At 41.5% G+C, this 23,655-nt stretch overlaps 1 long non-coding RNA gene across 12 annotated transcripts in view; it reads left to right on the top strand.

Annotated features, from left to right (window-relative positions):
* LOC102165006 (uncharacterized) overlaps nt 1–23,655 on the top strand; it is a 307,376-nt gene that overhangs the window by 177,535 nt on the left and 106,186 nt on the right. For 3 of the 12 annotated variants that reach the window (XR_014834123.1, XR_014834127.1, XR_014834129.1), the window contains one exon: nt 14,114–14,178. The exons of the other annotated variants lie outside the window; for them this stretch is intronic. This is a non-coding gene — a long non-coding RNA (uncharacterized LOC102165006). The remainder of the gene's footprint in view (nt 1–14,113; nt 14,179–23,655) is intronic. 12 annotated transcript variants of the gene reach the window in all.

The raw sequence follows: 23,655 nt of genomic DNA, 5'->3' as shown, positions 1-23,655 counted from the left end.
TATATTCCCTGGTATATTTTAGACGTTCCTCCACAGCTTGTTTTCTTTGGTTGTCTGTGGCTGGATAAGAATAAGCCAAAGGGAAGGCTGCCAAGAGCTCTGTGTGTAGGATGACAGACCCCTTTAGGGTAAGATAGTTAGAAGAACCCTTTGTGCTAAGAGCCCCTCTCTTCTAGCCTGGAGCCCCTTGGGGCCCATCCTTAACTCCTAAAAGTACATGTCCTAGTTGTAATTCTTCAACTCTCCTGAGAAAACAAGCCTGAATCTGGAGTAAAAATGCGGAGTGGTTGTATTTGTCTTCTAATCTTGCTTTCTCATGCTATTTTCTCCTTCTTCCTGAGTTCTGCTGCTTCTAAGCATTAAAAAAGCTGACTCTAAAGCGTTTGGTCCAGGCTGTCTCTACTTGGCTGTCTCTACTTGGCCAGACAGTAATGATCTCAGGTCCCTTTTCTGTAAAGTCTCTGGACTGGCCTAGATTTCTAACAGCACTTTCAGCTTGAGAAGTCTGTGATCCTAAATGAAATTCCCGGGGCATGTATACGAGAGATTGTCCACTACCACAAGTCCCCCGCCAGCCACTCCAGAGTGGCATTCACTGGTGACCGTTCCCCAGCCTGCTTCTCCAACTCACCTTCGTGAGTTTCCCTCCTCTTGAGGATTGCACCGTCGTCTTCCTGTTTTCCTACTTAGCACTCCCCACTGGCCCACTCTCAGCTTCTTGAAAATGATTCCATCATGCCAAATAAATTACAGGGCTAAGTCCTCTCGAAAGACATTTTTATAAGCTTCTTACCAGGGAGAGGTTTTTAGCTTCTTGGAATTTCCATACAAGTTTTTGTTCATAAGCTTTCATTTGCCTGACATACTCTGAACTGCATATATGGTAATTGTGAAAAAAGCCCATCTCCACCTCTAAATTCTAAGGTCTTGGGAGTCAAGAATGTTGCTAATTCAGTTTGGTGTACCTCTCTTTTCCCCAGATCCCTAGCATAGTGTCCTGTTTGGAGTTTAATAACAATCGAGTGAAAGAATGAATGAAATGAATGTGTAAATCTGTGACAGAAATGTGAGCAAAGGCCTTTGAATATCATGTATAAAATCATGTGTAAGAAATTGGCTAAATTTTTTTAAGAAATCATTACGTACAAAGAGAATGCAGGATCACGTTTGAAAAAAGCCAGGCAGGGAAAAATAAGCTTGGTTTCCCAGAGGTTCTCTTCCTCTACTTCTCAGAGATAGAGGAAGAAAAGATTGAGACCAGGTGCCAGTTCTAGGGCAGCTCGCAGTAGGTCAGAGCGCTACTCAGTTTTGTCAGAATGTCAGCAAAACTGTGGAGCAGGTCAGGCTGAACTCTTGCTCGGTCATTAATTCCTTCTTTGCTTTCTCCCTTTCATCTTCATGGGTTTAATTGTAAATTATCCCTCATTCCTCTGGGCTCTGTTTTCTTTTTTCAAGTTTGTTCCGGTGATTGCAGCCCCAAACAAAAAGTACAAATACTAAATTTCCCCATGTGAAGTTAAAAATTAAAAAAGGCCAAGATGTCACATTCAAAATAAACAAGCATTGCTGAAAGCCACCTGGTGGTTGTTGTGGTTACAACTGGTAGGAATTTTTAGAATTGCATCTTTAGGCAATAGGTTAAAAATGCAAATAAATAAACTTCCAAGGGTTTTAACTAAGAGGAGGAAAATAAAGAGTCACACAAATACCTGGATCATTTATATAATCTGATGATCCAGCATAGATATGCCTTCTCTCTAGGATGGTGTGGTTTCCCTTGCAAATTTTGGAACACATAATCAGGGACAGGGCCACCTGAGGCTGAAGTCAAACTGACTTTTTAGTGTCTGGATGCGTATAAACAAGAGACAGCAAACAATTTCCAGAAGAGAAATCACACTGCATTTGGCTTGGCCATCAGTGGTTCCATGTAATAACAACATCACTCACACATAACTTCGTTTCAGTGGCTGATATTAAGAAAAATCGTTGCTTGCAATATGATGCACAGGGCTGTCAAAATCACACATACATGGCCTTTGGTCTGAAAATTATTTTGTTTTTACAGCATCAATTCAGCAGTGAAAAGTTCATAAATTTGTATTAGGAATATGAGGGCTACGTTACATCCCAAGAAGAAAGCAAAACCCTGTTAGTGAGAAAATGTAGGTCCATCTTCTGAAATCGATGTCTAGGTCCAGCTCATGAGTCAAAGGGAATTTTCTAGAAATCAATATTGGATATAGCTCATGTTTTAAAAAAGTGAGGTCTTCAAAGAGGAATGATTCAATATTTCTGATAAAGGTAGTTGCCCCCGCCTCTAATATGACGTCTTAATTGCATCCATGTAGAAGTTTAAAGCTCTTAGGAGAAAATCCTCTTGGACTGAATTGGATAAACGTTGAGGTCTGAGGTGAGGAGGTTTATCTCAGTGAGAGAACTGGTTATTGTTTTGTAAAAGAGAATGATAGGTGGAGTCGCCAACCTAATGCAATAAGCACCGCTTTTAGGAGAAATTTGAAAATAAGCCCATAAAGACAAAACTGAAACCAATCATTTCCTCGTAAGAGAAAAACAAGTAGAATTAAGTCTCAACACCCATATCAGAAAAGTCACTGGGGAGAAGGTTTCTATGTAGATTTAGCTTTGGGGTTCAGCAAGAAACCAGAGGCAGCCAGCAGTTGAGCAGTGACAGTTTGCTGATACTTTGCTCCTCTGTCGTGTGCTCAACAGTCTTCATTTACTAGGAGCCAGCAAGAGAATATTTATGTCGAATGCTTCCTGCTCTGCCTGTAAAAGGGTTGTGAAAGTAGAGAACGTAGAACTTTCTTCCTAGGATCCTCTTTGCTTTCTTCATTGTTCAGTTGAAACAGTCAAGGAGCAAGAGTTGTGATTTTTTTTTTTTTCCATAAAGCAGCTGCCCTTAATAAGAGCTGGATTTTTGACATTAGGTAGAAAACGGATGGAGTCTACAAAGCAACTGCCCTGGAGAAGGAAAATCTCTCCAGTGCATCAGGAATTCTGGTTCCCAAAGCAAACTGAGTCCAAACGCGGCATGACAGCTCATCCTCACGTTACAGTCAAGGGACCAAGAGGGACCCAGACATTTAGGACCTTCTGCCTTAACCGTCTCCTCATCTTTCCCTAAGAGGACATAGTCCACAGCGCCCGCTGACCTGACTGGGTGTGTGTTTTTCTGACCATCACTGCTGAGTCCTGCTGGGGCTCATTCCTCCACTGTGCTCCCATTTTCCCCCATGTGGGAAAGACGCAGGGAATACCACAGATGAACCTTTGTCACCTCGTGTTCTTATCTATTACTTGGTAGTGATCCAGCTCACTTCCTACTTAGAATCTGCCTTCAACCTGCAAGTGGCAACGTGCCTCTTAGCAGGTGGGCTCTGGAGGGAACAGCTGAAGTTGAGCATCTGCCTTCTGATAAGTGCATAGAGTGAGTCACATGAATAATAACTGCAGCAGGTAGGGGCTCTTGATTGGGGGATCCTGAGAGCAGCATAGGGATCAGGAATCCTAACGCTCACAAAATGACTTATTCATGTATCTGCAATGTGCCTTCAAGTTGTCTTTTTAGAAATCAAAGTGTTTCAAAGTTTCCCAAGCTCCTTTTGTTTCAATTTGAAAGTGATTAAAGATGTATATCTGAGTCAGATAAAATCTAAATATGGCGCTGCTTTTGTTTTAGAAACTGTGAAATCTGTTCCATAGAGACTTTAGGTGCATAAGAAAAGAATTTGAGAACCTTCCATTAACCCACTTTCCTTTTTCCTAACAAGAGACCCCCACTCATAAACAAAATAGGATGAATGGGGCAGAAAATGTATTTGAAAGAGCAAAAGACCTTACTGTAAGAAAACAGACCTCTCTGGTCTGATGACTGGGCAAGAGTTTTCAAGGCAGCCTCTTCTGGAGAACACCAGATACTTGTTTCTTGTGTCTAATAAGCAGCACCCAACATAAAAAAGGAAAGAAAAAAAAAAAAGAAAAAGTCATAAGCACAAGGGAATTCCCGTCATGGCTCAGTGGTTAATGAATCCGACTAGGAACCATGAGGTTGCGGGTTTGATCCCTGGCCTTGCTCAGTGGGTTAAGGATCCGGCATTGCCATGAGCTGTGGTGTAGGTCACAGACACGGCTCGGATCTGGTGTTGCTATGGCTCTGGTGCAGGCCAGTGGCTACAGCTCTGATTAGACCCCTAGCCTGGGAACCTCCATATGCCGTGGCTACAGCCCTAGAAAAGACAGAAAGACAAAAATAAATAAACAAAATAATAAGCAGCACCCCATTTGTGAAACCACAGGCACTTTTGTTTCTTAGCAGGTAGGAAAAAGTATGCAGCTAAAAGCATTTTCATTTATGCTCTTTTCCATTGGTGCAGCTGGCCTTTATCTTGAAAACTGGCAGCCCAAATTAAAGGGCTGTAAGGAATTCATAAACAAAGGAGCAGGAAGGTTCACATCTAGCTTTGCAAAAGTTTTATACAGAGTAAGGTTTAGGGAGAAGAGTACAGGACAGAAAGATTCTTTGGTTCCAAAGAGGGTGTTGAGTATGACAGCTGCACTCGCCACCTAATAGTTGTCAGTGAACCGGGACAGAGCTGCTCATCCTCATTTACTCTTGTAATGGCACCAGGAGAAAACTACACTTACCCCACCACTCTCGCCTGCATTGCACCTGTGCCTTCACCAACACTTACACCTGCGCTACATGCAAATCTCTCAGGCTGAAAGAATATTGGATTTACCAAACCAAAAAGATATCAAAAACAAATTCAGCTTTGGAGGAGAGAGAATGTGTATCTGGCCAGGGGAAAAACACAGCCCACACCCCCCATTTTTTATCACTGCTCTTTCTCTGTGTGTCAAACTCACTTGGACGTCTAACGTTTAAAGGATGACAAATAACTTTGAGTGTTTTCCCCAAAGAGGTGCCAGATTCACTGTGCTGCCCCCATAGTCATTCTAACTAATCTGCACTTCAGGCTCAGAAGGGAATGCTAACCGTCCTGGGGCCACCAAGGGGAAGCTGAAAAGGAAGGGGTTGGTACTGTGTCTGTGGGAGGGAACAGAAGACCAGTTGGCCTAATCCTTTGGGTTCTCTGCCTGCTTTCCTGTGCCAAGTGCAGTTATTCAAACCTTTTTTTTTTTTTTTTAAATTTAGGCCTTTGATATTTGATAAAGCCATTCACCCAGAAATAAGTTATGACCCCAAATTGCTATTTTTGGCCTTCATTTGTCAGTGGGGTATATGATCCCTCCAGGACTTGCGGCTGCAGCAGCTCTTGCTTGCCTAGCCTGTTCTTTGCAGAGACCTTCTGAGTTGCATTTTCGCTGCCATGAGAGCGTGGTGAATACTGAACAGTGAGAGTAATAAGAGAGGTGAAATTAATTGCTCAATGACTCACCAAAATGGCTGGGATCCACGGAAATAGGCATTCTCACCTCACACCTCAGTAGCCACAGTGATTCCAGAATATGCCCTAGAGATCACGGGGGCTATATTTCCTCAAAAGGCAAAGATTCTCTGGGGAGCAGGAGTTCCCGGAGAAGAACATAGTTTCTGGATTCGTGGTAGCGGAGCCCATGCTGGGAATACTAATGAGAGCGGAGGCAGCATTTGTCAGAAGCCACTGCCCATGTTCAGCCCACACTCCAGATTTAAGACATTTCCTTTTCTCTCTGAACGTGTCACCTCCTGAGCCAGGGTGAAATTGCTTTTTTTTTTTTTTTTCTTTTTTATATCCCTTTAGGGCCACACCAGTGGCATATATAGGTTCATTCCCAGGCTAGGGGTCGAACATGAGCTGTAGCTGCTGGCCTACACCACAGCTCGCAGCAACGCCTGGATCCTTAACCCACTGGGCAAGGCCAGGGATCAAACCTGCATCCTCATGGATGCTGGTCAGATTGGTTTCTTCTGAGCCATAACAGGAACTCCTGAAATATCTTATCTTGCTTTCCAGAGTACACATTCATGCGACAGCAGCAAGAAAGGCTTGGTGTGGAGCTCGTCCCTCACCCTGTCACTGAGCTAACCCTCACATTAAAGGGCACCCACCTCTCTGATGGCACCCGTTCACTGAGACAGGACTGGCGTCCAAGCCAGTCAGTCCCCAAGGGTGAAAGTTCTTTTAAGCACATACACATCGCCAGTTGTAATAACAAGCAGTAAAACCACACGGAGACATCTAACGTGCACCTTCATACCTGGAGACCCCTATTATGAGGTAAGAGCGGGTGTCAGAGGGTTGCCTGAGAACCTAACAGAAAACTTTGCTGGAGAAGAAAGGAAATCTTTCCTTGCAGGGGAAATGATGTGTACAGAATAACACGTGGGATTGCCGGTGAGGTTGGTGAATGCAGTGAATGGGAATCAGGATCTACCTGAAAGCCAGCACGGTACACAGGTTCCCCCCACTCTCCGAAAGCATGGCGTTCCCGCGGAATCTTTCCTCAGCTGAAATGGTATAACGTGAAAGCCATTACCTTTAGGACACATCTTGCTAATGAGTGCACAAAATAAATTCGGGTCAAACGCAGATGCTCCCAGACATAGGTTAAAGCTATGGTGGCCTGATGCCGAGTGGCTCCCAGAAAGGAGCTTGGTGGTGCCCCTCTGAGTGCTCAGGGTGAGTGCTGCCTGTGTGGCAGGGTGACTCGCTGCAAAACCAGTGCTGAATGCTGTCTGCACTTTTCGCCTGTTTTCGGAAAAACAAAAATCCTCTTCGGATTTCTTTCTGTTATCGGAAACACGTGCTAATGTAGGTCTCCAGTAAAAGCAAAGTGGCATAATATGAGCTTTCGGAAAGCAGGGGATAGCTTTAGTGATCCGAGGGGTTGAAAGCACCAAGGGGTTAGAGCTGTGGAATCAAAACATTCCCTGCCTGCCACTTACTGAATCGGAGTTTTGCTCTTGGGCCAGTTTACTTAACCTCACTAAGACCTATTTTCTCCATCTGTAAATCATGACTACTAGACATACCTACCTCAAGGGGTCAGAGTACATGTATATGTACATGTGGTTTTCGGTTAGAGCCTGGCACAGGGAGGTTCTAAGTGAATATTAGCTGTTAGTATCGGGACGCAGTATTGTCCAGTGTGTGCACAGCCCAAGAGTTTTCTCCAGTGAGCAGAAGCCAACTCCTAAAGCATGTGAGCACTTGGCTAGATAGAAGCAAAGTAGGACACCGCGTGAAGCTAAAGGCACACTTCTCAGAGGCTCTTCTACGGAGTGTGCAAAAAAGAGATTTGTTTTCTAAGCAAAGTTTCAGTAACAAATTTACAGGAAGCCAGTATGTTTTCAGAAATGAAGTATTCGTAAAGTTTTAAAAGTTGATTGATACCATATAACAGCTCTGTTGGAAGGAAAGAATTACATTAATAAGGAAAGAGTATTCACTGTGGTTGTTAGCCTTAGCAAAAAAAAAAAAAAAAAAAAAGTGCATATTATATATTGTACTTATCATTTGAAAAGTTTTAACATATGAATGATATGAGTATCTTTACGCTGATGAAGAATTTGGCCCATAGATAGCCTCTGAATGATGGCGAAAAGTCTCATGCTATCTCTTTTCTGGATTTATGTTGATGCAGGTTATTTCATTCTGTTAAGAGTTTCTAGTTTATATAAATATATATGGGTATATAGTTGTGTATGTGTATATACATTTCTTGTATCCTGGAAGGATATGTAAGAAACCATTAACAGTTTAAATGTCTTTTTTTTTTTTTTTTGTAATGCTTATTTTATTTTTTAAATTAAAATTTTTTTTTCTTGGAGTATAGTTGATTTACAATGTGGTATTAACATCATGTTTACATCAAAATGGATCAGTTATACATATGCATATATCCATTCTTTCCCCACCATAGGTTATTACAGAATATCGAGTAAACCTCCCTACACTAAACAGTAGATCCTTGTTAGTTATCTATAAAAATATATAGTAGTGTCTGCATGTTAGTCCCATCCTCCCATTTGATCCCCCCCAACCCCAATGATTTCACCTTCGGTAATCCTAAATTTAATCTTGGAATCTTTGGGTTTGTTTCTGTTTTATAAATAAGTTCTTTTGTATCATTTTATTAGATTCCACATATAAGTGATACCATATGATATTTGTTTTTGTGGCTTACCTAATATGATAATCTCCAGATTCATCCATGTTGCTGCAAAGGGCATTATTTCATTCTTTTTTACGGCTGAGTAATATTCTGTTTGTATATATGTATCACATCTTCTTTATCCAATCCTCTGTTGATGAACATTTAGGTTGTTTTCATGTCTTGGCTATTGTAAATAGTGTTGCACCCACATCTGGGTGCATATATCTTTTTGAATCATGCTTTTTCTCTGAATATGTGCCCAGGAGTGTGATTGCGGGATCATATGGCACTTCTGTATTTAGGTTTCTAAGGAATCTCCATACTGTTCTCCACAGTGGTTGTACCAATTTATATTCCCACCAACAGTGTAGGAGAGTTCCCTCTTCTCCACACCGTCTCCAGAATTTATTGTTTGTAGACTTTTTGATGATGGCCATTCTTACTGGTATGAGGCGATATCTCATTGTAGTTTTGATTTGCATTTCTCTAATAAATAGTGATGTTAAGTATTCTTTTCATGTGCTTTTTGACCAGCCATCTTCTTTGAATAAATGTCTGTTTTAGACCTTCTGCCCATTTTTTAACAGGGGTAACTTTGGGGAAGCAGCATGGGGGAGTTTGGGTGGAAGGGAGGTATACGTTTTTCTTTGTGTACAACTTTGTACTCTTTTAATTGCTTTTGTATGAGATTCAGTTTACCAATAAAAGAGAATTCGTAAAAAGAACTACACGAGGAACCACATCACCAGAAAGCAGGGGGGACTGTTGGAACCATGAGGCTCAAATCCCACTACTCCTTGTTGTTATGGGTTATAGATGTTGAAATGGAGAGACTTCAGCCCCCTTTATTTCCAGGCTCAGGTAGACTTCAGCCCCCTTTATTTCTGGGCACGGGTAGACTTTAGGTCAGGTAGACTTTAGGTCAACTGCCTTTGGAAACATGAGCCAGCCCGTGTGTAAACATAGAGGCCATAGCAGAAAATCTCGTGGTCCAGCACACACGGTTTGTTCCTTTAGCCCTTAGGATTCTCCCTGCTTCTTCCATTTGCCAGTCAAACTGTCAGGTCAGAGGAACTTGGATGAGAGAAAAGTCACTGCCCTAATAGCTGCTAAGGAAATTCCAGGTTACACAGAGTTATGGGGAGCATGGACTTTGTTAACCTTAAGCAAGATGGCTGGTGCAGGGACCCAAGCTGAGTCTGCATCCTGAGAACACAAAGGCTTCTCTTCCTCTCGCAGACTGCAGAGGTATGGCCGAGGAAGTGGAAGCAGTTTGCAAGCCAAGAGCACCATACGGATGGAAGCTCTTGCTCTTATTATAAGGGCTTGAGGGATGCAGAAGGAGAGGATCTGGCCCCTATAAAGGATTTTCCCCATGAACATCAAAGAATTGACAAGGGGGCTGGTGGGAGGAGGACAAAGGTAGAGCTTGGAATGTTGGCTCTTCCTCAAAGGCACTGTCTATGCATTTTCTTTGCTGAGAATCAAATCCAGAGGCTCCAATGATAATGATTCTCATTTTTATTACCATTTTATTATTCAGGGTTGGCTCAGAGTTTCTTCTCTACCAAAGGCATCTGAATGAAGATGAAAAGTGCCAAATTAATATTTTGATGGAGCCAAGCCCTCTTTCTATAACCAAAGTCTTGGTGGACAGATGTGGTGCCAGCTTGTTGCTGTCACTCGGCTTCCATATGTCATTGTAGCAAGGATCCAGGCTGTCCCTAACTTGTGGAGTTGGGTGTTTCTGAGTGGATGGGACAGGGGAAAGAAGTCTTCTTTTAGTGTTTCCATCAGGTTAATTCTGGCTGTGTTCAAAATACTCAAGGAGGAAATCCCAGAACAGACACATAATAGAGGTTTTTACTAAACACATTGGAATTAACAATACTATGCTTGATAAGGTTAGTTACAGGATTTCTGGCTGAGTGTCAGTAAGAGGGACAGCTAGGATTATGACACAAAATATGTCACTACTCAGTGACTGTAAATCTAAACGTGGTTCAATGTGAGGAGAGAAAGGGAGCATGAAAAACAGAAAAATCAAATTAAACGCATGTTTAAATCAATTTAAAAAAATTATATGTGGCACTTAATGATCAAGGGCTCCCTGTTTGGTGCCTAATAATAATAATAATAATAGTAATAGTAAATAACCAATAATTATAGTTGCTACAAAAATTTTCAGAACAAAGGGGGAGAAGCTAATATTATTGAATGTATTTAGTGATAGAACAGCGGCATCAATTTGTGATGTGTTGGTCAAAATGCTGCTCAAAGCTGTCTGAATAGTTCAGTGGAAATCTCGTCTATACTTGTAAGGCCTATAAAACGTCTGAGCAGTTTGGTCTAAATGTGAAAAAAAAGTAAATGTACTTGTAAAAGATTGGTTTTTTCCTAGTATAAATGGGGGGGAAATGTTTCAGGACTCTTAGTGAAATCCAAGGAAAAGTTTGCATACTGTCCTCATTTCTTTGTTCATTAGTAGAGTGTCTGCTGTAAACTCTGCAAGCCAGGTTAAGTCCAGGTTAATATAGAGGATATAATCAAGATCACTAATTTTCTTCCATTTGGTCTTAATCATGGCCAATTTATGGGATATTTGTCGCAAGTGGAAACAGAGAGTATCACAAAAAATTTTAAACCCTCCTGGGCGGTAGATATTGGTTGAAAAGTTTTGTTTCACTGGTACTTCAGAGTGTGGGAATTTTGTTGTTGTTGTTGTTGTTGTTGTTGTTGCTATTTCTTGGGCCGCTCCCACGGCATATGGAGGTTCCCAGGCCAGGGGTTGAATTGGAGCTGTAGCCACTGGCCTATGCCAGAGCCACAGCAACGCGGGATCCGAGCCGCGTCTGCAACCTACACCACAGCTCACAGCAATGCCGAATCATTAACCCACTGAGCAAGGGCAGGGACCGAACCCGCAACCTCATGGTTCCTAGTCGGATTTGTTAACCACTGCGCCACGATGGGAACTCCGGGAATTTTAATAAATGTTTCTGAGACAATTTATTCATTTACCACCAAATTCATAAAATTATTTTTTCTTGCTGATGTGTCACAGCATCCAAATGCTTTGGACTTGAAAGTGAAGAAAACTTAGAAGAAAACTCTGAGTATCTTTCTTCCTTTCACATGTCAGTCGAGACAAGTTAACGTGTGGAAGAAGTTAACACCTGAAACCTGAATTCATTTCCCTGCATCCTCAGCTAAGAATGTTGAATGACTAGAGAGCTATTTTATTGTTGGTCTTTGTTTGCTTTTTTAAAACAGGTCACAATTTCCAAAGTGATGCACAAGTTGATCTAGGTTTGGGATTCCACCCGATTCTAGAGACCACTTCTATCTGCTAAATATTAGGTATGGCACACGTTGCAAGTTGCCCCCATTGGGAAAGAGACAGAGAAAGAGAGATGGAGAAAAGGATGGAAGGAAGAAAGGAAGGAAGGAAGGGATAGAGAGAGAGGAAGGGAGAAAGGAAGAAAAGAAAAGAGAGAAAAGGGGGAAGGAGAAAAGGAAGGCATTTGGTTTTATATTCTTGTCCCTAAATTTTTACATTTCAGTGATTTATTTATTACATTCATTTGCATTCACTTATTCAACAAATACTTATTGAGAGACTCCCAAATGAAAGTTTATATTCGGTGTGAATGGGTATAGAGGGAGCGGTACAGGAAGGTACAAAGATGAATCAGACATCTTGCCCTCAAAGTGCTTATTGTCTACAAGAGGAGTTTATCACACAATGGCAGTAAAAGGTTGTGTTCCCATCTCACTGGCCAAAGTAAGTCATGTGGCAAAGCCTGATGGGAAAGGGGCATGAATGTTCTCCTACAGGAAGGCGCTGAAAGTCACGTATCCACAGGCTGAGATGCCTGTCCTCTTGCAGGAAGTGCAACAGATAGTTGGGAACAATGCAATCTACTACAGGGAGATAAACACACACAATGCATTGTATATGGGATATATGCATTCTCTAGGTGATACATCATATAGTGGGAAGTAATTGGTATCCTGGATTTTGCTGTTTGCCACTTAGAAACTAGCTGTTTAACTTTGGAAAAGACACTTAACCTCTCTGAGCGTGTTTCCTCACTTGAAAAGTTAGGATAATTTTATAGTTTTGTGGTAAGGATTAAAATATTCAAGTTAAATGCTAAGCATAAAGCCTGGCATGTAGTTATCATTAAAAAAATTCTCTTCCTGCCCCTTCATATCCTCTTCTATCACATCATATTCTTGTAATTTCATTTCAAAATAATAGCGAATGCTTTCTGGACAGTGGCATTGACTCTGAGGCTCAAAATTTAGATAGTATTTGAATAGGCAGTAGAGGGATTAACTCTGCATTTCAGTTTGCTCATCTTTAAAGTGGAAATAATAACGGTAATTACATCTTAGAGCTGGTATGAGGGTTAAGTGAGCTAACGTAGAGAAACCGATGAGAACAGTGCTTGTCATGTTGCAAACATTATGTAAGTATTCGTTAGATATCAATGTACAAGTGAAAAATGAAAGTGGGCCTAAGGGAGAAGGAGGATTTAGACTGAGACAGTGAGAAGAGCAAAAGCAAGGACCAGGGAAAGTTCGAGGGATGCACAGGGAACAGAGAATAGATAGGCTTGGTTGTGGTGTTACCAAACTAAACTTAGGCCTGCTTGCCTGGTGTGCAGCAAAGCCAAGATACAGACACCAGGTTTAGGGAAGGAAAGTATAGCATTTATTTGCAGGGTGCCAAGCAAGGGGTACAGGCAGCTTAGTCTCCGAAGACCTGAGCTCCCCAGTAGTTTTCAGGGTAGTTTTGTTTTGTTTTTTAAATTGTTATTTCCCCAATACAGTTTTTTTTTTTTTTCCTACTGTACACTGGTGGCCCAGTGAGTTTTTATTTTTTTGCTTTTTAGGGCCACACCCGCGGCATATGGACGTTCCCATGCTAGAGACTGAATTGGAGCTGTAGCCCCTGGCCTACACCACAGCCATAGCAACACCAGGTCTGAGCCACATCTGCGATCCACACCACAGCTCATGGCAATGCCAGATCCTTAACCCAAGAGCGAGACCAGGGATCATACCTGCATCCACATGGATACAAGTCAGATTCGTTTCCACTGAGCCATGATAGGAACTTCAAGGGAAGGGTTTTTAAAGATTTGAGGTGACGGCTACAGGGTATATGACTTTCTCCCGATTGGTTGGTGTTCCAAGAAACTCCATCATCAGCCTTCTGGTTCCAGACAGTCTGAGCTTTGTGTGTTAATGCTCAGCTTCCCGCTGGATGGGGGCCTTAGTTCCTGTAGAAGAACTCAGCATTGTGTCAGATTGTGAGGTATATCTGCTGAGGGGGAACTAGGCTCTGCTTTCTCTCTGCACTATTGTTTCTTGACTGCTTTTCCTTTGTTTTGCATTCCCTTCCTTCCCTAATTAGTAGTTGTTTGAATCTTGCCTTTGGAACTTTGGGAAGCCTACAGACAAGAAACTGGGAAACAGAAAGGCTTCTGTACCCAGGAGGTCCCTGCAGGGTCCTGCTGAGTTTCAGTGGCACAGTGTGAATGAAGTCAAATGTCGTAGACAATGAGGCTGAAGTGGTACCTAGCGGCCTGAGCATTTGGACTTCATTCTCTGGGCAGCAGGGCGCAATTTGAGCTGAGTCTCAGGAAGGTCACTGTTGTCAGTACGTAAGACCGAGGGAAATAGCAAAGACGGGAGCCAGGAACGGCCGGGAGAAGGATGCTCCCAATCTTTGTGGAGTTCGTGACAGCTACACAGAGACAGAAGGCGTAGAGAGAAAAGGTCACTGCAGGAAGGAGCATATGGAATTTTAACAGGCCTGGGACCTGATCGATCGGACTGGGCGGTAGTGTGGGTGGAGCAGGCAAGGATCAGGAGGAGCCCTAATACATATTTGTTAAAGAGCAACTTGGAGATGGGTGTTAAGGTGCTACCTGTCCTGTACCATGGATGCGAATATTGTCACTCCGTTTCTCTCCAGGTCCTAAATAAGAAGAGCCATACTGAAGAAGTTTTATTCAGGAGACAGACTGAGAAGAGAGCCAGGTAGGGGGAGAGGGAAGGCAGATTGGGCAGGGGGGCTGAAAGTAGAAAACTGGGGAGGAGGAGAACAAGCCTAGGATAAACCTGGGATAAAGGCACAGAAAGGGAAGCGAGTCTATGCCTTCTTCTTTAAATATCCACCTTTTATGTTTCCAGTATATTATGAAGTGAAATACAGATTTCTGTAAAACAGTGGACAATATGACTAATTTTCGATGAAAATAAATAATACGTATTCCCAATCATAGGGAAAAATAATAGGACCTATGCCTAATTTTAGCAATGATGGCATTATAGATAATTTTAAATGTTTACCCTTTGTTCCCTATGTTTTTCTGCATGAGCATATTAGCTTTATAGTGTAAGTATTAAACACAAAAGAGAGAGAAAGGGAAAAAGGAACTATCTCTGCCACAAAGAACTTAAAAGCTTTACACGTACGCATACGCTCACACACACACACACAATTTATGCTATTGTTTTGTGACACATAGAACATATATTCTAATAAAAACAGATGTGCAAACAATCTTTTGGCAAGCAACACGCTCAAAGATTGGGGACTGCCTGTAGCTGATTACATTGCCAGCATGTCAGAACTAGGGTTTTTAAGTTCAAAATGCTTGCTAACAGAAATCATTACAATACACAGGCTAGGTTGGAGGGAAATACCAGCCTAAAATTTGGATACATTTAAAAGAAAATGTTTCAATGTGTTTATATTCAAACTCAGCCTCAAAGAGGTAACCTTTCAACTTAAGAGTCATTTTGGACAGCTCTTCTTGAAATTGTCTTGTGTATAAAACCCAATCAGTCATGACTATTGAAAAATACGTTACTTTTTTCTTCTAGCCAGAATATGGAGCAAATGAGAGCTCTCTAAGTGATTTGGCAAAAATTAATCTTCAGACTGTTGTAACATGGGAACTGCACTGTTTTTTTTCCCCCTTTCTTTGATTCCTGAGAAAGGTAGACTGAAAATATTTCCTTCAAGAAGGGTTTGAAGATTAAGCCCTCCCTGCCTTTGAAAGAAAAGCATTTGGTACTTGTTTGCTGGCGATTCAAGGGAATTGGTGTTTATAGGAAGGAGTGGAGTGCCTTGTCAGAGGAGTTGGTAGATAGGACTTCTGGATCAGAAAGATATTCCCGAGGGCCACAGGAATAAAGAGGGCGATGCGTGCGGGGCAGTGAGGAAAGGGGCCCCTCTCCCTGTCAGCATTCTGGAGGGCTGGCACTTTCCAGAGGGAGTGGCTAGATAAACAGGACCGAGGTGCTTCTCAAATACAGATTTGAAGGGAACAGACAAAAGGGGCCAGTGGTTTTCTTGGGGACAGCAGAATGACCAGGTTATAAATAACCATCCCCTACTTCACCCCTCCCCGCCAAGCCTTGGTCCTGCTTAAGGCTCTGTAGCCTAGAAATGGCCCTCATTTGGAAAGGAAGGCTCAAGAACCTCTGAAGTTACATTTCCAATATATCCTGGCAGGATGGAGACTTGGAATTGATATTAGGTAACATCAAAGATAATATTTCTTGCACATCTGAGTTTGAGGACCAAGAGTGAAAAAACTAGTACAATATTGAATAAAGGGATGATCCAGTCATTTCCTCTGAGCTGTGTACACATTCAAGAAGATTTTAAAGGACGCAAATGTGGCACACCTGTTCAGTTCCCATCTTGGTCCGAGGCACTCAGTCCCTCAGCTGGCAGGAGGGTTGGCTACTGAAGGATCACAGCTATGATTCTTTCTGGGACTGTCCCCTGCCAAAGCAGGCAGCCTTGCCCACTCCCCAGAGGTAGACTGAGTCTAAAGATGGGCTGTTAAGACCCTACTCCTTGCCTCAATTTGCGGCAAATCTGACGGCCATCCCAGCTCCAGGGCTCCAGGGCAATCGGCTGAGGTCTCTGTTGGCAGCTGCCTCACAGTTCATCTCCCTCAGCCCGGTCCTGCTGCCCTCGCTTCCTTGCCAATGTTGTTCTCAAGTTCCTTCCCCAGACTGCACACAGATCTTTGACTCAGGCTGAGAAACCTGACCCAGGACCACAAGCTATCCTCACCCTCTCCCGTTAAACAATATTTTAACTCTGCCCAGAGATATCTTACATCCAGACATCTTGTTCTTTGTATTTATTTAAAAGTACAGATTAAGAGATAAAATGGCCAGCATAGGAAGTTTCTTGTAGCTAATATTTTTTAAAAGAATCTAAATATCACGTTAAAAATTTAAAGTGTCTAGTTAACCATTAATTATTAAGATTGATAAAACACTAATAATCAATTAGGTTTTAAAGTTATATATTGATGCTCTGAAGTAGTGAACATAGGGGTGAGATCTAGAATCAATAGAAATGGATCTTAGGAGAGGTAGAAAGAGTTTGGAACTTTTTCCCTTTGGACTTAAGGACCGTAATATTTTTTTTTCTACAAAAAGCAAGATTTCAGTGCTCTGTATTTTGTCTGTCCGCATTTGTACTAAGGTAACTGAATATAGTTCTCACTTAACCTCCTTAGAACAATTGTATATGTATATTCTTGTAAGAAGAGAAGCCCAGATTTTGGATTAGGGTAACTAAACCCCAGTCTGATTTGGCCTACTCCAAGATTTATGATTTTAAATTATTTGCTAAGGCAAAACCAGCAAATTATTCAATTGTCAGTTACAATATTAGTGTTATCAGTTGAAGACAATTTCTCTCTCTCCCTCTCTCTCTCTTTTTTCTTTTTTTTTTTGCTATTTTTAGGGCCATACCTGCAGCATATGGAGGTTCCCAGGCTAGGGGTCAAATTGGAGCTGTAGCTGCTGGCCTACACCACAGCTACAGCAATGCCAGATCCAAGCTACATCTGTGACCTATACCACAGCTCATGGCAATGCTATATCCTTAACTCACTGAGCTGAGTGAGGCCAGGGATTGAACCTGTGTCCTCATGATTACTAGTCAGACTTGTTTCTGCTGAGCCATAATGGGAACTCCACAGAATTTCTCATTTTTGCCCAAAGTATCTCTGTATCTCTGTAGCTACCGAAGGCTTAAAAAGACAGGGAAGTCTAGGTTGGCCAAATGCTACTGTTCAGCCCCCAGGGTTATTGGGCCAAAGGCTTCATATTAATTCGGCAACAATTTTAATTCTAATGCTTCATGAATAACAGGAATTAGAGGGGATGAGTAAATCCATTCCGTTTGCAGACTGTTAGGGCCTGAGTTTTGCCCCCTCAAAAATTCATCTGTTGAAATCTTCATCCTCAATATAACCATACCTGGAGAAAGGGCCTTAAAGAAGGTAATTATGATTAAATGAGCTCACAAGGGCCCAAGTCGAACAGGACTGATATGCTTATAAGAAGAGGAAGAGACACCTGAGACCTCTCTCTCCATGTGCACACAAAAGAAAGGCTTGAAGAGGACCCAGGGAAAAGGTAGCTATCTATCAGCCAAGGAGCGAGGTCTCACCAGAAACCAACTCTGCTGGTTGGACTTCCAGGCTCCGAAAGTGTGAAAAAAATAAATTTCTCTTTTTTAAGCTACCCAATCTATGGTGTTTTGCTAGACAGCCCAGGGCTAATATGGAGACATTGGTTATAAGTTCCAGCAGTTTGTCAACTCACTAGAATGGCTTTGATGAATTGATACAGGAATGTCATCCTCTGCTATGACTTTTTTTCCAAATAGAAGTATAGTTGATTTGTAAATTACGTTAGTTTCAGGTATATAGCAAAGTGATTCAGATATACACATATGTATACATAAAATTATATGTATATAAAATTACTTTCCGTTATAGGTTATTATAAGATATTGAATATAGTTCCCTGTGCTATATGGTAAATCCTGTTGTTTACCTGTTTTCTGTGTCACAGTTTGTGTCTGTTAGTCCCACACTCCTAATTTATCCCTCTTTCTCCCCCGTTCCCCTTTGGTAATCATAAATATGTTTTCTATGTTCATGAATCTGTTTCTGTTCTGTATGTTCTGTATATAGACTCAGTTGTGAGATACACACACACACACACACACACACACACACAGCCTTTTAAGGCTGCAGGTGCGGCACATGGATGTTCCCAGCCTAGGGGTCAAAATCAGAGCTGCAGCGGCCAGCCTGTGCTACAGCTACAGCAGTGCCAGATCCAAGCCACCTCTGTGACCTATACCACAGCTCCTGGCAATGCCAGATCCTTAACCTCTTGAGTGAGGCCAGGGATTGAACCTGAATCCTCATGGATACTAGTTGGGTTCTTTTCCACTGAGCCACAACAGGAACTCCCTTGTGCCATATTTAGATTCTACATATAAGTGATATCATTAGGGTATCTGCCTTTTTCTGTCAGACTTCATTTAATATGATAATCTCTAGATCCATCTATGTTGTTGAAAATGGTAAGATTCCCTTCTTTTTATGGCTGAGTAATATTCCATTATATATATATATATGTGTGTGTGTTTGTGTGTGTGTGTGTAATGGATAAAGAAGATATATATATATCTCTTCACACACACACCACATCTTCTTTATCCATTCATCTGTCAATGGACATTTAAGTTGCTTCCATGTCTTCCTATTATAAATAGTACTTCTGTGAAAATTGGAGTGCATGTACCATTTTGAAATTAGAGTTATCTCCGGATATATGCCCAGGAGTGTGATTGCTGAATCATCTGGTAGTTCTGTTTTTAGTTTTTTGAGGAACCTCCATACTGTTTTCCATAGTGGCGGCACCAGTTTACATTCCCACCAACATTGTAGGAAGGTTCATTTTCCTTCACATCTTCTTAAACTGTTTTGATTACTACAGCTTTGTAGTATAATCTGAAGCCTGGGAGGGTATTACCTTGAGCTTTGTTCTTTTTCCTCAGGATTGCTTTGGTAATTCTGGGTCTTCTGTGTTCCATATAAATTTTAGGGTTGTTTGTTTTGTGAAAAATATCATAGGTATTTTAATAGGGATTGTCTTAAACCTGTATATTGCTTTGAATACTGTGTGTTTTATTTGTTGCCACTTTTTAAAACTTACAGCATGGAATGCTCATTTCCTCATTAGGTTTTTGCTCATCCTCCTTTTTCCTTTCTTCCTTCCCTCCTTCTTTCCTTCCTCTCTCTCTCTCTCCCTCTCTTCCTCCCTCCCTCCCTCCCTTCTTCCCTTCTCTGCTTTTCTCCTTCTCTTCCTTCCTTATTTTGTTTCTTCCTTTCTTCCTGCATTTTTCATGTCACTAGGATTTTTTGGTGGGAAGTATAGGGATACACTGTGGGAGGAAATTTCAGGTGCTACTTTAAGGCAGAATTCATACGGCCATCGATTTAAAGAACATATGCTAAGCAATTACTATGTGCAAGTTTTGTACTAGTTTCCTGTTGGAAACAAAAAAGTATATGTATGCCCTTTAACATTCCTTATTTTCCTCTTCAGCTTTCCAATAAAAGAATAATAAATTGTTCTTAATTATATAATCAATGATCTTACCCTTTGATTGAAGAGGATTATGTAAAGTGCAACATAGATCTTTGAAAACAATATCCTGTCATCAGGCTTTAAGTGATAAGCATAAATATTGGCATGTTTCTGAAATTATGAATAAAATCTTTGAAGTGTGAGAAATAGACCTTTGATTGAAATCTCCCAGTCTTTTTTTTTTTTTTTTTTTAAAGATTCTCCCTTTCTCTTCCCATTTCCCCATTAAGAAGCAAGCAGGAAGGTCTGAGCTACTTTAAATAAGCATCTAAGTATTCATTTTTATTGTAGTCAGCCTGAGTTGGACATGTGTATTTCCAAGGGAAAATGCCAACAAAATTCATTTCATTTGCTTGAGCTAACTACCAGTTGAAAGAACGAAAGCAAGTTGGTCCCATTTTCTTTCTTTCTTTTTTTTTTTTTTTTTGTCTTTTTGCCATTTCTTGGGCTGCTCTCGTGGCATATGGAGGTTCCCAGGCTAGGGGTCTAATTGGAGCCATAGCCACCAGCCTACACAGCATCGTGGGATCCGAACCATATCTTCAACCTACACCACAGCTCATGGCAACGCCGGATCCTTAATCCACTGAGCAGGGCCAGGGATTGAACCTGCAACCTCATGGTTCCTAGTCGGATTCGTTAACCACTGAGCCACAACGGGAACTCCTGGTCCCATTTTCATTGTAAGGTTTATCTTTTAAAAATATTTCCTATGTAGAGTAGCTGAATCTATAGCCTGAGACCACACCGGGTATGCTCCCTGTTCTAGTACCAGCTGTTTATACATGATTCATAAATAAGGGAAAGCCCATTTTACCATCATTAGCTGATTTACATCTAATATCCCCAATTACTCTTCACTCATTCCACACTATGTTGTTAGCATTGTTTATCCTTTGCCCATTAGGTTTCACGGTCTCCTGTTCATGGGAAAACAGTGGTCTTTGAAGGGGGTAGAATGTTCTAGAACTGAAGAATCAGGAGTCCTGGCTTCTGATGCTGCTTTGAATATATCACTTCACATCTGTAGAGCAAAAGTATTGCATTATTCTCTTTCCTATCACTAAAATTATGCAGATTTAATGTATCTTAGAAATGCATCATTCTATGGTTTATATACAGTTAAATTCTTAAGGATGAAAATGGGAAGAAAGTAACTTTTCTAGAGCTACGTCATGGTGATGATGATGCTGAGAGGTCCCAAGACCAACCTCTAGGTTTGAAGATTCACTTGGAGGAGTCACGTGACTCATCGTGTAATTGTACCCAGGGTTTTAATTTATTACGGGAAGAGAAAACCAGACTCAGTGGGCAAAGGGCAAAAGCACACAGGTAAAGTCCAGGGGACACGGGCACAGCTTCCGACGTCCTCCCCAGGGAGTCACACGGGACGCACTGCGTTTCCTGCTACAAGTGTGATGTGTGCAAAATGTCAGTCAGGGACGTGTGTTAGAGACTCAGTGCCCGGGGTTTTTGCTGGAGGAATGTCACAGAGGCAGCCTCTGTCTGGCACACACTCAAATTCCAGCCTCCCAGAGGGAAAGCAGGTGTTCGGCATAAACTGCATGGTTTGTACAAATAGTTTAAACAGAGGGAGCCACTTTTAGTTAATGGGGGTGGGGACTGCTGTGGACCGAATGTTTGTGGTCCCCCCCCCCCCATTCATACAATGAAACCTAACACTCAGTGTGATGGTATTTGGAGGAGAGGATTTTGGGAGGCGCTTAGGTCGTGAGGGTGGAGGCCTCATGAATGAAATCAGTGCTCTGTAAAAGTGGCCCAAGGAAGATCCCTTCTTCTAGGGAGAGATATCCGTCTAGGAAGCAGCTGGTGCCATGATCTTAGACTTCCAGCCTCCCGACTCTGAGAAATGAGTGGGTTTTTTTTGTTGTTGTTTATAAGCCACCCAGTCGCTGGCATTTTGTAGTAGCAGCCCAAACAGACTGTGACAGGAACCCTCCTGAAATCTAAATTTCCAGATCCTAGGCAAGGGGCAGCTTTGTAAGCAGGCCTTTCAAAAGGATAGCAGTCAGACTTGCTGTATTAATTATTTCCTGCACAGATACACAGTATGTTTGTTCCTTAAATCACTCTCACATATAGCCACTTGTATATTACCTGAGTTATGTAAAAACTGGAATTAAGCCAAGTAATATTTTCCCAAATAAGTTTGTTTTTTTCCATTAGTAAAGTGAATTTTTCTTTTAAGAAAACTTGAAAAAAAAACCATAAAAATATGGTAGTTTCTAAACATAATTTCTAAGCATAATTACTTTCAGATAATCACCTTCTAAATATTTTGGACATGATTATCACAAAGCCTATTTAAATTGTGTTCTAGTCTCATTTTTTATCTTACGGTGTATAAAAATTTGCTTATTATTTCAAACAACTGCAGTCATGGTTTGTAATAACAATTCCATTACATCATAGTTTACGTAATCAGGGCCTCTTTTGCCACGTTTCAATATCATAAGTGATGAACTTCATGCATGAACTCTCTCTGTATTTAGAATTACCCCTTAGGATGGATTCTCAGAATGGGGTTTACCAAGCCAAAGGTTATGAACTCTTTAAGGACTTTTGTTATCCTTTGCCAAATGACTCTCTAGGAATTGTAAAATTTGGGCATCTACTGACAAAGTATTTCTCTGAAAATGAAATGATGCTGTCATTTGTTTTTCTTGCAGTATATTTCTGTGCTACTTTTTCCCTTTCATTTTTCTCCCCATGACCTCCTATATTGTCTAATTATCCTACCAGTAGTGTCCTCCATTGGTCAAAGGCACAGCATTCGTAAATCTCCTCTTTAAAAAAGCAAGAAGGTTACCTAGGAGTCTGCATCATGCATCATCACAGACTCATTTATTTCCTGAGCAAATGGGATATGATTTCCCCAGGTTCTGACTGAGAGGCAGGGAAGAGGAAGAAAGAGAAGAAAAGGAGAGTCTGGAATCCTGAGCTGTCATCCTATAAGGGGGTTGGATGGTGCACGGGGTGCTGCAGTGGCCCCTAGGGTGAGTGTGAGAGTGGAAAATGGTTTCTGGAATACAACGTTTGGAAAAATAACAGGAGATCCAACATAACCTTTCTTATAGTCTTGCCCAAGAACAAGAAGCACCTGGAAGTAGTGCAGCTAGGAGAAACTAGCTTTGTGTTACATGGCTTATATTAGAGTTCTGCCAGTGCCCGCTAACTGGGAGCCCTTGAGCAGATCAATTCATCCCTGCCTCTCAGTTTCCTCTTTGGTGGGGGATAGGAGAACACACCTAACCTACCTTATGAGGCTGCTGGGAATCCTGTTCAAATTTAGTAATTAATGTTCAGGGAATCACTTGTGCGTGCCTGGTGCATGGGGTGCACTGACTCAGTGATATTGAAACCAATAGGAAATGACAGGAGAGCAAGTCCCTTGTGAACTTGCAAAGTGGTGGAAAAAGCATAAGACCTTAGGTTTATCCTCAGCTCAGTCTTAAACATCAGGCAATCTTAACTGGTGAAAATAGTGACGTTTCAATTACAGCAAATACTATTCTGTTGTCTGTTGCTAAGAACTAAATTAAAACTTCTTCTGCTAGCAAAAATCTAGTTACATTGGAATGAGAATGTTTTTAATTAGGAACAAGTCCTACTCTGCCTTAATATTCGCTCTGTTTTTTTCATTATTGAAAACTTACATATTCAAATGAACAAAATCAAAAAATCTTAATTTTTGGGAGTTCCCGTCATGGCACAGTGGAAACGAATCCGACTAGGAACCATGAGGTTGTGGGTTCAATTCCTGGCGTTGCTCAGTGGGTTAAGGATCTGGCATTGCCATGAACTGTGGTGTAGGTCACAGACGAGGCTCAGATCTGGTGTTGCTGAGGCTCTGGCATAGGCCGGCAGCAACAGCCCCGATTGGACCCCTAGCCTGGGAACCTCCATATGCCGCAGGTATAGCCCTAAAAAGACAAAAGACAAAAGACAAAAAAAAAAAAAAAAATCCTAATTTTTAAGATTAATCAGATAGTTTGCTCCAAGGTAATG

This window comes from Sus scrofa, chromosome 18 (assembly GCF_054392235.1).
Source record: "Sus scrofa isolate SSC_HxYL_T2T_F1_AM1 chromosome 18, Sscrofa_HxYL_maternal_Yorkshire_Landrace_v2.0, whole genome shotgun sequence".
NCBI lineage: Eukaryota > Metazoa > Chordata > Mammalia > Artiodactyla > Suidae > Sus > Sus scrofa.
Note: the sequence above shows the minus strand (reverse complement) of the source record. Positions and strands in the feature narration are given on the sequence as shown.